This window comes from Trichomycterus rosablanca, chromosome 1 (genome assembly GCF_030014385.1).
Source record: "Trichomycterus rosablanca isolate fTriRos1 chromosome 1, fTriRos1.hap1, whole genome shotgun sequence".
NCBI lineage: Eukaryota > Metazoa > Chordata > Actinopteri > Siluriformes > Trichomycteridae > Trichomycterus > Trichomycterus rosablanca.
This window is the reverse complement of record NC_085988.1, coordinates 78,791,937-78,804,828: the sequence shown is the minus strand read 5'-3', so window position 1 is coordinate 78,804,828 and position 12,892 is coordinate 78,791,937. Positions and strand designations below refer to the sequence as shown.

The 12,892-nt window shown below is 43.3% G+C and overlaps 1 protein-coding gene across 2 annotated transcripts in view; it reads left to right on the top strand.

The window, feature by feature from the left end:
- Positions 1–12,892, top strand: part of tbc1d22a (TBC1 domain family, member 22a) — a 259,440-nt gene that overhangs the window by 72,903 nt on the left and 173,645 nt on the right. The window lies entirely within an intron of this gene.

Below are 12,892 nucleotides of genomic sequence, written 5' to 3'. Positions count from 1 at the left end.
TGTGTGTGTGTGTGTGTGTGTGTTAATGGATTATAATGAGCATATATTGTGCAGTTTGTGTTAACGTATGTGCATGGGCAGCACGGTGGCTAAGTGGGTAGCACTGTCGCCTCACAGCAAGAAAGTCCTGGGTTCGAGTCCCAGGCGGGGCGGTCCATGTCATTTCTGTGTGGAGTTTGCACGTTCTCCCCGTGTCTGTGTGGGTTTCCTCTGGGAGCTCCGGTTTCCTCCCACAGTCCAAAGACGTACAAGTGAGGTAAATTGGAGACACTAAATTGTCCAAGACTGTGTTCGATATAATCTTGTGAACTGATGAACCTTGTGTAATGAGTAACATGACGTCAAAGTCCTAACTAAACAAACAAACATCACTTGTTACTAAATAAACCGCTTATAAACAAAGCTTGGGTGGCACGGTGGCTCGGTGTGTAGCTCTGTCGCCTCATACCAAGAAGGTCCTGGGTTTGATTTCCAGGTGTGGTGGTCTGGGTCCTTGTTGTGTGGAGTGTGCAGGTTCTCCCCGTGTCTGTGTGGATTTCGTCTGGGAGCTCCGGTTTCCTCCCACAGTCCAGGGACGTGCAAGTGAGGTGAATTGGAGACACAAAATTGTCCATGATTGTGTTTGACATTAAAACTTGTGAACTGATGAATCTTGTGTAACCTGTAATTAACTGTCCTGTCATTAATGTAACCAAAGTGTGTAAAAAATGATGTAAAAATCTTAATAATTAACTAAATAAAACGAAGCTAATAAACTTAGACTTAAAGCTTAAAGCTAATTCCAACAAAAAGCAAGACGGAGCGCTTCAGACGTTCTTTTGTGCCAACTGCCATCAGACTGCATAACAATAGCAGAATACACAGACTGTCCTAACACTAATGAGCCAGCTCCCCCCATACAATAACTCAAGATCTCCCCCTACCCTTTTGCCCAGCACTGGACTCTGTTTCATTATTTACACATACAGTGTATCACAAAAGTGAGTACACCCCTCACATTTCTGCAAATATTTCATTATATCTTTTCATGGGACAACACTATAGACATGAAACTTGGATATAACTTAGAGTAGTCAGTGTACAACTTGTATAGCAGTGTAGATTTACTGTCTTCTGAAAATAACTCAACACACAGCCATTAATGTCTAAATAGCTGGCAACATAAGTGAGTACTCCCCACAGTGAACATGTCCAAATTGTGCCCAAATGTGTCGTTGTCCCTCCCTGGTGTCATGTGTCAAGGTCCCAGGTGTAAATGGGGAGCAGGGCTGTTAAATTTGGTGTTTTGGGTACAATTCTCTCATACTGGCCACTGGATATTCAACATGGCACCTCATGGCAAAGAACTCTCTGAGGATGTGAGAAATAGAATTGTTGCTCTCCACAAAGATGGCCTGGGCTATAAGAAGATTGCTAACACCCTGAAACTGAGCTACAGCATGGTGGCCAAGGTCATACAGCGGTTTTCCAGGACAGGTTCCACTCGGAACAGGCTTCGCCAGGGTCGACCAAAGAAGTTGAGTCCACGTGTTCGGCGTCATATCCAGAGGTTGGCTTTAAAAAATAGACACATGAGTGCTGCCAGCATTGCTGCAGAGGTTGAAGACGTGGGAGGTCAGCCTGTCAGTGCTCAGACCATACGCCGCACACTGCATCAACTCGGTCTGCATGGTCGTCATCCCAGAAGGAAGCTGACGCACAAGAAAGCCTGCAAACAGTTTTCTGAAGACAAGCAGTCCAAGAACATGGATTACTGGAATGTCCTGTGGTCTGACGAGACCAAGATAAACTTGTTTGGCTCAGATGGTGTCCAGCATGTGTGGCGGCGCCCTGGTGAGAAGTACCAAGACAACTGTATCTTGCCGACAGTCAAGCATGGTGGTGGTAGCATCATGGTCTTGGGCTGCATGAGTGTTGCTGGCACTGGGGAGCTGCAGTTCATTGAGGGAAACATGAATTCCAACATGTACTGTGACATTCTGAAACAGAGCATGATCCCCTCCCTTCGAAAACTGGGCCTCATGGCAGTTTTCCAACAGGATAACGACCCCAAACACAACCTCCAAGATGACAACTGCCTTGCTGAGGAAGCTGAAGGTAAAGGTGATGGACTAAACCCAATTGAGCACCTGTGGCGCATCCTCAAGTGGAAGGTGGAGGAGTTCAAGGTGTCTAACATCCACCAGCTCCGTGATGTCATCATGGAGGAGTGGAAGAGGATTCCAGTAGCAACCTGTGCAGCTCTGGTGAATTCCATGCCCAGGAGGGTTAAGGCAGTGCTGGATAATAATGGTGGTCACACAAAATATTGACACTTTGGGCACAATTTGGACATGTTCACTGTGGGGTGTACTCACTTATGTTGCCAGCCATTTAGACATTAATGGCTGTGTGTTGAGTTATTTTCAGAAGACAGTAAATCTACACTGCTATACAAGTTGTACACTGACTACTCTAAGTTATATCCAAGTTTTATTTCTATAGTGTTGTCCCATGAAAAGATATAATAAAATATTTGCAGAAATGTGAGGGGTGTACTCACTTTTGTGATACACTGTATGTATATTTAAGCAATAGAACACTCGAGGTCGTGTGTTATTACCTTCGGTTCGTGCCTGCGACCAAATCACAGCCGTGATGTTATTCACGATAACACACGACCTCGAGTGTTCTATAGCTTTTATACAACAGTTTTTACAAAATAAAGAAAGAAAATAAATCAAAGAAGCCCTGAATTTCATATTAAATATGCTTTAATATTGACAATACCTTCCGCCAAAAAGTAGTTCCACAACGAATATAAAGTTTAACACTACAAAGCAGACATCCCAAGTTGCAAAAACTCATTTCAGGGAGGTAAGAACAAGAAGAAGAAGAAAGCAAGAACCTCCGAAGGGAAAAAAAGAAATAAAAAAACCTCTCGCACACACCAAAGGCTATGGATGAAAACAGAACTACTAGGAGCTGCTAACTGGCTTAACTAACTGTTCGCGTTACAAACACATTAATGTTCCCTAAATAGTGCACTAGATTGTGTATCAGATCAAGGATATATGTTCCCTACAGAGTGCACTAGATAGTGAATTAGACAATTGATTTATGTTCCCTACACAGTGCACTAGATTGTATATCAGATAACGGATTTAAAACGCGACCGGGAAAAAAATGCTGTGTTGCCTGCGTGCGCGTTTGTGTGCATGAAGCTTGTCGTTAATGGCAACGCGTCAGCGGAGTAATACAGTTGTGGTGTGAAAAGACCGTGCTGTTATCACCAATATCAGCACGTTTAGAACGCTTCTCAACCAATCAGATTGTAAGGTCGGAACTAACTGTTGTATAAATTATAATATATAGTGTTTGTATTATATTGTAGTAATTGCCATACTGATGTATAATAGTAATTGCATTTCATAGCAAATTTCTTTTTTATTCTTTTTTTATTTACTCTATTTACTGTACTTACACTGTACTGGAGCTGCTGTAACACTCGAATTTCCCCCATGGGGATCAATAAAGGAATCTTATCTTATTAAGGTAGAGCTTTGTGGAGGAGAGGACTGGGCACATTGGATGCCAGATTGGCCCAGTAGATGGACCAGTCATCAGTAGGCATCAGGGTTGACTGGGCTCAGGATTAATGAGCAGTGAAATGTTTCTGGTGCTTCCGACTCCTTGCTGCTCTTACTTGGGACTCTCTGGCTCGGAATCATCATCTTTTTGTTCTGCTTTACAAAAAAGACTTGGAAGCTTATGTAGGCTTCATCGACAAGCACTTAGGAAGAAGCACTCCAGAGCCCTTACATGACGGCTTTGACGTGCCGCTGCTGTCGTCTCATTTACTCGAGACGGATTTTTCTGGCTTTAAAGCAGCGGGTTAAATTATGTAATTGCTTTTTTGTGTTCTTTTGTTGATGGTAGGGAGGGTGAGGGAGGGGTGAGGCACTCTTTGAGGCTAAAAGTTCGAACAGCACGATATATTGCTGGGTAAATGTCACGGTATTGGGCTTCACAAAATCGATTTGTCACAGTAGACCTGAGTATGAAAATGACTGAGAGTGTATTCAGCCATTTGTCATTAAAGAAACAGATTAGCAGACAACAATCTAGTTAAATAAGTTTGTCTGGACTATAAATCAGACACGTTTGGTGCCTGACTGAGCACTGGAAGTATTTGGCTCACAAGCTTTGCTACCAACTAATGGAGGTTTGCTTCAGCCAGGATCATTTCTCTGAGTACTGGGACAGATCCGTACGTACAGTACTCCGGTGTAGCTCAACTAAGCTGAACTGTGAGTCAATTAGAAAATTTATTTATCATAGATACATGGCACTACTGCACTATTTACACCAGCAAAAACAATAATGTATATATTGCATGTACAGCAATCAGCCATAACATTAAAACCACCTCCTTGTTTTACACTCACCGTTCATTTTATCAGCTTCACTTACTATATAGGAGCACTTTGTAGTTCCAAAATTACTGACTGTAGTCCGTCTGTTTCTCTGCATGCTTTGTTAGCCCTCTTTCATGCTGTTCTTCAATGGTCAGGACCCCCACATGACCAACACAGAGCAGGTATTATTTGGGTGGTGGATCATTCTCAGCACTGCAGTGACACTGACATGGTGGTGGTGTGTTAGTGTGTGTTGTGCTGGTATGAGTGGATCAGACACAGCAGCGCTGCTGGAGTGTTTAAATACCGTGTCCACTCACTGTCCACTCTATTAGACACTCCTACCCAGTTGGTCCACCTTGTAGATGTAAAGTCAGAGACGATCGCTCATCTATTGCTGCTGTTTGAGTTGGTCATCTTCTAGACCAGGGGTGTCAAACTCACGGCCCGCAGGCCAGATCCGGCCCACCACGTCATTTTATGTGGCCCGGGAGAGGTTTAACGACTGTATGATTGTTGTGATGGTTCGAGTCGTTACAGAGACGCAGTTATAATTTAATGGGACACCTGCGCCTTTAAACCTTTAACTGTTGACATCGTAGTCATGGCAACTAACTTTGACCTTCGCTGAGAAGCCATGTGACTTTTACGGCAAAAGAACGCGGGTAGTAATGTAAACAATAATAATAAATATAAATAATTATCTTGCAGTATAATACCAAAGCATCGTCTGTAAGTAGTGCCGTTTATATTCTCAGTTGTTAGTAAATGTTTAGTGAGTATATCACAGCGTTTTAGTTAGAAATTTACCGTAATTAAATACAATTGTTACCGTTCAGGGCTCTAGACTAACTTTTTGCACTGGTTGCACTGGTGCGCCTAACATTTTTTCTTAGGTGCACCAGCACAAAAGTTAGGTGCACCCAAATTTTCGACTGCATCGCATTTAACACCGCAGTTTTACAGGTTCACTTTTTTTTTTTTTTTTTTTTTTTTTTTTTTTTTTTTTTTTTTTATAATCACTGTCCATACAGGCAATATTGACTTGTAATTAACTAACAATCTGGTCAACATGGCCTCGTCTGATGATCTGTTTGCTGCTGCTTGCCGCTGAAAGGCAGTGGGGAGAGGGGACACTTGGGCAGTGCATTTATCGCCGCATGTAATGTGTTTTATAGATGCATTGGGTTTTTCCAGCCTTTCAATTCAAAATGTATTAGAACCAGTCACAAATACACTATTGCCGGCCATGGCCTTCCCATGCTCTTTACAGTTAATTATAGTATTATAGTCTAATTATAGCAATTATTTTTTATAAAAATTATAAAAATAATAATAGAGTAAATGTGTATGTATGTGTGTATATCTATTTATATGTGTGTGTATATTTAAAATTATATGTATATATATGTGTGGGTTTGTGTGTGGGTGTGTGTGTGTGTGTGTGTGTGTGTGTGTGTGTGTATGGGGCTCTAGAGTGTTAGTGTAATCTTAAATGCAGTGCATTCTATTATCTGCTTTACTGAATCTTTTACACAGATTCCCAAAATCGCTTGCGGTGCACTCACTGTGTATTTTGACTACATGTATTCTAATATATTATGGGCTTTTAGTTATTTTTATATGTTATTAACGAAAATATTGTCGTGTTTTTACTTTCACTATCGTCGCACTTTATCGCTAGCATTAGCCCCTTGCTACTGTAGAGGGTCGGCTCACCTAGCCGCTGTCCGGTGGGGATGTAACGGGTCTTTTGCTGTGCGGTGGTGGAGGTGTGGGAATAAAGGCACACGACAGGGTCGAGTCACTTTAACTGTTTAGTCAGGACTTCGGTGAGCATTACAACACTTTAGACCGCCGAGCTCCAGAACCCCAACTTCCATGCTGGGGACATCCGGCGAGTCTCATATACAAAACTAAACTTACTGCAGAACATCCGAACGCACATGTATAAACCGGGTGCTGCATTCTGATTGGCTGAGCTGAATGTTGCTTACATATCGCCGCTAGAATAATGTCCCGCCCTTCGCTATCTCTGATTGGTTTAGACCATGTTATTGGCCTAATGTGTGTCTGTTTTTCCCTCGGAAGCCTGGTCGCACCGGTGCGACCTGAGATTTTTTTTAGTCGCACCATTGAGAAATTAGGTCGCATGTGCGACCAAATTGGTCGCACTCTAGAGCCCTGCCGTTACTATAGCAATTAGTATCTTTACACAAAATTCTAACTCCTTAGCGCTATTTTTTACGTTTGGTTAAATCTCATATTGTACCAGATGTAACACTTGACTACAGCTGTGTGCTTTTACTGTATTAAGTTCTTTATTGTTTTTATTGTTTGTATTTTTACCTCATTCTGGTGCACTCAGTGTATCACACAGCTGGGGAGCAAATAAACCGACTGTATTCTGAAGGGAGCTGTCTGTCTGTCTGTCTGTCTGTCTGTCTGTCTAGCTGAGCAAGGGGGATAAACTCTTAGTGAGGGCAGAACAATTGTCTTAAAATACACTGTAAAATCCTACATTAACTGCATCCCTCAAAACGCATGCTGATTTGGTGACCTGCAAAGTGACACATCCCGCCAGTAGATGATGTTAAGAAATATTTACACATAATCCCAAAATGTACAAGAAGAGAAGTAAGAAAATTAAGCAGAAGGAGGAAATTTCATGAAAATGAAAACAAGTTTGTGCTTCAGGAAGAGAAACCGGTGCGTCTCTTGTGTTATGAGGCCGTGTCTGTGGTAAAGGAGGACAATATAAATGCAGAATTCGGCCTCCAAGAAAAACAACAGACTGCAATCACAGCAGAATACGTTACAATCGGCCCTTTGAGGGCCACAATAATGCTGATGTGGCCCTCGGTGAAAATGAGTTTGACACCCCTGTTCTAGACCTTCATCAGTGGTCACAGGACGCTGCCCATGGGGCGCTGTGTACTATTCTCAGTCCAGCAGTGACAGTGAGGTGTTTAAAAACTCCATCAGCATTGCAGCACAACACACACTAAAACACCACCACCATGTCAGTATCACTGCAGTGCTGAGAATGATCCACCACCTAAATAATACCTGCGCTGTGGTGGTCCTGGGAGAGTCCTGACCATTGAAGAACAGCATGAAAGGAGTCTAACAAAGCATGCAGAAAAACAGATGGACTACAGTCAGTAACTGAAGAACTACAAAGTGCTTCTATATGGTAAGTGGAGCTGATAACATGGATAGTGAGTGTAGATGTTATGGCTGATCAGTGTATACAGTTTTAAATAAACTGAACATGAATATTTAGAAAGGGGGCAATAACTTTTTCGCACTCCTGTAAATCAAACCCATTTGCACCAGTTCTAATTCTAATTCTTGCCACCAAAATCCTTACTTTTATTACTGTCACCCAGATATGATTTATTACTCAGAAATGTCATGTTTTGGTAGACAGTGTTAGAATTTTCAGTTTCACCCTATTGCTAAACATCTTCCAGCTACAAACATCGAGCTGAAGAGCTCAGAATTCCAGCCAGATTCCTTTACTACTTTGTTCCCGATGCGCCAGCTTCCCATACGCACAGTTCAGCCCACTAGCTTCCTTCTTGTAGGTCCTGTAGCTCTGCACGGCTCACTCCGAAGACGAGCAGTTTGACGATCCGCACCCACGCCGTCTTTCTTTCTTTGCTTTGTTCACACGGCTTTATAAAGGCAGTCTCGCTTTATCTGTTGTCGTGGAGGAGAATAAAAGAGCGTTTGGGAGAGAGTGAGTTTCCTGTGCCGAGTTCCTCGTGCCGTTCCTCCGAGCCGTTCCTCCGAGCCTCACTGCGTTTAAAGATGCATGGTGACAGGATATAATTTGAAACCAGTCAGGCCCTTTGTTTGTACAGTGCTGTTAGGCTGCTGCATTATTGAGGAATGTATTTTCCTCTAGCATGCTGGGGAATAAATGTACATGAAGGCTTTGCTGGAGATGCCGTCTGCTGGGAAAGTGTCATTTTGAGTTCGTCACAGTTTGGTGAACACACAAGTTCTGACATTTGGTATTTACCAACAGATCTGTAATTGTTTTTCAAGCTTCTGTTTAATGGTCTAATTCAATTACACATTTCACAAATACACATTTCACAAATACACATTTGCTTTTGTAGGTCAGACTTTTTTTCTTCCTCCTATTTTTGATTAAATTTGCTCATTTTTAATTCTTCCACCAAGTGCAATGGCCGAGAAGGGGTCTCAACCTAGAACACTCGTTCCTGAACCTATATGGATACCCACAGAAAATACACTACATTGCTAAAAGTATTCGCTCGTCTGCCTTCACACGCATATGTGACGTCCCATTCTTAATCCATAGGGTTTAATATGACGTGAGCCCATGCTTTGCATCTATAACCGCTTCACCTATTCTGGGACGGCTTTCCACAAGGTTTAGGAGTGTGTTCATAGGAATTTTTGACCGTTCTTCCAGAAGCGCATTTATGAGGTCAGACACTGATGTTGGACGAGAAGGTCTGGCTCACAGTCTCCGCTCTAATTCATCCCAAACGTGTTCTATCGGGTTGAGGTCAGGACTCTGTGCAGGCCAGTCAAGTTCTTCCACACCAAACTTGCTCATCCATGTCTTTATGGACCTTGCTTTGTGCACTGGTGTGCAGTCATGTTGGAACAGGAAGGGGCCATCCCCAAACTGTTCCCACAAAGTTGAGCATGAAATTGTCCAAAATCTCTTGGTATGCTGAAGCATTAAGAGTTCCTGAAAAACAACCCCACACCATAATCCCCCCTCCACCAAACTTTACACTTGGCACAATGCAGTCAGACAAGTACCGTTCTCCTGGCAACCGCCAAACCCAGGCTCGTCTATCAGATTGCCAGACGGAGAAGCGTGATTCGTCACTCCAGAGAACACGTCTCCACTGCTCTAGAGTCCAGTGGCGGCGTGCTTTACACCACTGCATCTGACACTTTGCATTGCGCTTGGTGATGTAGGGCTTGGATGCAGCTGCTCGGCCATGGAAACCCATTCCATGAAGCTCTCTACACACTGTTCTTCAGCTAATCTGAAGGCCACATGAAGTTTGGAGGTCTGTAGCAATTGACTCTGCAGAAAGTTGGCGACCTCTGCGCACTATGCACCTCAGCATCCGCTGACCCCGCTCTGTCATTTTACGTGGCCTACCACTTTGTGGCTGAGTTGCTGTTGTTCCCAATCACTTCCACTTTGTTATAATAACACTGACAGTCGACTGTGGAATATTTAGTAGCGAGGAAATTTCACTACTGGACTTGTTGCACAGGTGGCATCCTATCACAGTACCACGTTGGAGCTCACTGCTTAATAATGCTTTTACCATGTAACCACGATGAGCATTAAGATCATTTTGTGCCACTAAATGAAGATAAGGGGGCACGGTGACTTAGTGGGTAGCACTGTCACCTCGCAGCAAGAAGGTCCTGGGTTCGATCCCCAGGTGGGGCGGTCCGGGTCCTTTCTGTGCAGAGTTTGTATGTTCTCCCCGTGTCTGCGTGGGTTTTCATCTGGGAGCTCCGGTTTCCTCCCACAGTCCAATAACATGCAGTCAGGTTAAATGGAGACACTGAATCGCCCTATAAGTGAGTGTATGTGTGTCTGCCCTGCGATGGACTGGCGTCCCGTCCAGGGTGTTACTGTGTGCCTTGCGTCTATTGAAAAGCTGGGATAGGCTCCAGGGATAGGCTCTAGCTGGGATTGGTTCAGTCTGGTGCCACCACTCAAAATCCTGGTTTGTGTGTGTGTGTGTGTGTGTGTGTGTGTGTGTGTGTGTGTGTGTGTGTGTGTGTGTGTGTGTTCCATCAACATACCTATTTAGGGGCAGCTATAGCCTTGTGGTTAAGGTACCGGACTAGTAATCAGAGGGTTGCCGCTTCAAGCCTCACCTCTGCCAACTGTTGGGTCCTTGAGCAAGGCCCTTAACCCTCAATTGCTTAGACTGTATGCTGTCACAACTGTAAGTCAGTCACTTTGGATAAAGCGTCTGCTTGTAAATGTATTCTGGCTCACTGAAAGTAACATTGATTAGACTAGGCTAGGCTGTAGCCTAGTGGTTAAGGTACTGGACTAGTAATTAGAGGGTTGCCGGTTCAAACCTCACCTCTGCCAGGTTGCAACTGCTGGGCCCTTGAGCAAGGCCCTTAACCCTCAATTGCTTAGACTGTATACTGTCACAGTACTGCAAGACGCTTTGGATAAAAGCGTTTGCTAAATGATGAAAATGTAAATGTAATGTAAATGATTTATACAAAAAGTCTTGATCCTGATTGGTTGTGTGAGTTTAAACCTCATTTTTGTTGTAGGTCCAAAATTTTCCCATTAGGCACCATTAAAGCTTGGCAGTTAAACAAGATGCTCCTGATGCGTTGGTACGGTATCGAACAGGAGACGATCCATATTGTAATTTGCTTGGTGCAGACGGATGGAGTTCCCAGGGTGAAGTTCTACAGAGTAGATACGATTCACTGGAGCTTTCATCAATGCTCAACACAACCACAGATAATCACACATGCATGCAGATAATAATGAACTATTCCTGCATTACTGCTACAGTCACATGCATGCATGATCCATGAGTTAAAACTCCTGACAGACGACCGATCTGCAAGTTCCTCCACTTTTCTGTAATCACAGTCAGCGATGAGATGCTTTGCTCTTTATTCTTGATTCTACTGATGGTTCCTCTTAGTTACTGAGTTTCCCTGGCAACTCTGCAACACATTTTTTTAACATCAGGATGGATTAAATCGTTCCTCTTCTTCACCACTTACCCTCCAGCTCCAGCAAACTTCCTTCATCTTTGATCCCCAACAGCTTTAATAAAGCCTGTGGCATCAGATGCTTTTTCATACCAAGGTCTTCACAGTTCCTTGTTGATTTGGCTGGCGAGTGGGTATTAATGCCTTATATTGGAACACTTCCATTGTAGATCTGGTCACCTTTAGCTTTTTTTTTTTTTTTTAGCAGCATGCAGATTCTCAGCCTGCAACCTATTTACTTATGGGCAGCTAAATATGGTTACTGTAAAATGTGTTTTACAGAGTGTAGTGAAAAAAAAATATTAAGAATTGTTCTGGTTCAAGAACTGTTGGTTCTAGTGGAAAAGTACAGGCTGATGTTAATCTCTTGATGCATGCTCAATATTCCAGGTACACAAATCCACAAAGTTGAATCAGTTCATCTGGACACAAGTTTGTTGTAGAGAAACGTTGCGTCACTCATCCAAGTGACTTCTACAGTCCGAGCTGGTGGTGAATACACCTTATTTGCAGGTGATTTGCATAATGACCAAAGCTGGCCCATTGCATAACAATGTATCCGGTGATCTGGTCCATATGCTGTATCCGAGGCCATCTATGTAAAGAGGGAGTGACCATCCCTGAATCGATGGGGCTAAGAGTACATCTCTCACCATCTTACAATGCCGTGATTGGACCTATACTCCAATCATATGTGAAAGGTGCACATGGCATTGTAATTAAAGGTCATTGTGATTTGCATATGGACCTTGTTATGCAATGGGCCGGCTTCGGTCGTTTCTCTAAAACAAACTTGCGTCCAGATAAACTGATTCAACTTTGTGCTGTTGTTAATCGTATGACATCTTTATGTTACCATTGTAACTTCAAGCAGGGTGTCTTTACAAGAAACGTTGAGCCAGAGAGTGTACACCCTGTCTGTAGGAGAACTATCTCAACCCAGTTCCAACTAGCACTGGGGTTTTCTGGGAAGGAACGGACGGATGTGCAAATGAGACCCTTGGTCTGATGCTTTATTTTCATTGAACCCACTGTGCAGTGTGAATAATCCCTCCTTGCTTAGTCCAGTCTTCAAGTGCTTTGGTTGAAATAAGATGCCTTTATTTGTCATTTACACATATACAGATGTACAGTACACTGCATATCTTCGCATATCCCAGCTTGTTTGAAGCTGGGGTCAAAGCGCAGGGTCGGTCATTGTACGGCACCCCTGGAGCAGACAGTGTTAGGGGCATTGCTCATTGCTGCAACCTTTCAGTTGGTCGCCCAAAGCTCTACCCACTAGGCTACCACTGTCTCAAAAATATAGCCAAGATGATGCTGTGCCACTAAATAAAATAACTGCCAGTGCAGGGCTCTAGACTAACTTGTTGCACTGGTTGCACTGGTGCGCCTAACTTTTTTTCTTAGGTGCACCAGCACAAAAGTTAGGTGCACCCTAATTTTCGACCGCATCGCATTTAACACCGCAGTTTTACAGGTTCACTTTTTTTTTTCGCTGTCCATATAGGCAATATTGACTTGTAAATGATTAACTAACAATATGGTCAACATGGCCTCCTCTGATGATCTGTTTGCTGCTGCCTGCCGCTGAAAGGCAGTGGGGAGAGGGGACACTTGGGCAAGGGGACACTTGGGCAGTGCATTTATTGGGGCACGTAATGTGTTTTATAGATGCATTGTGCTTTTCAGCCTTTCAATTCGAAATGTATTAGAACCAGTCA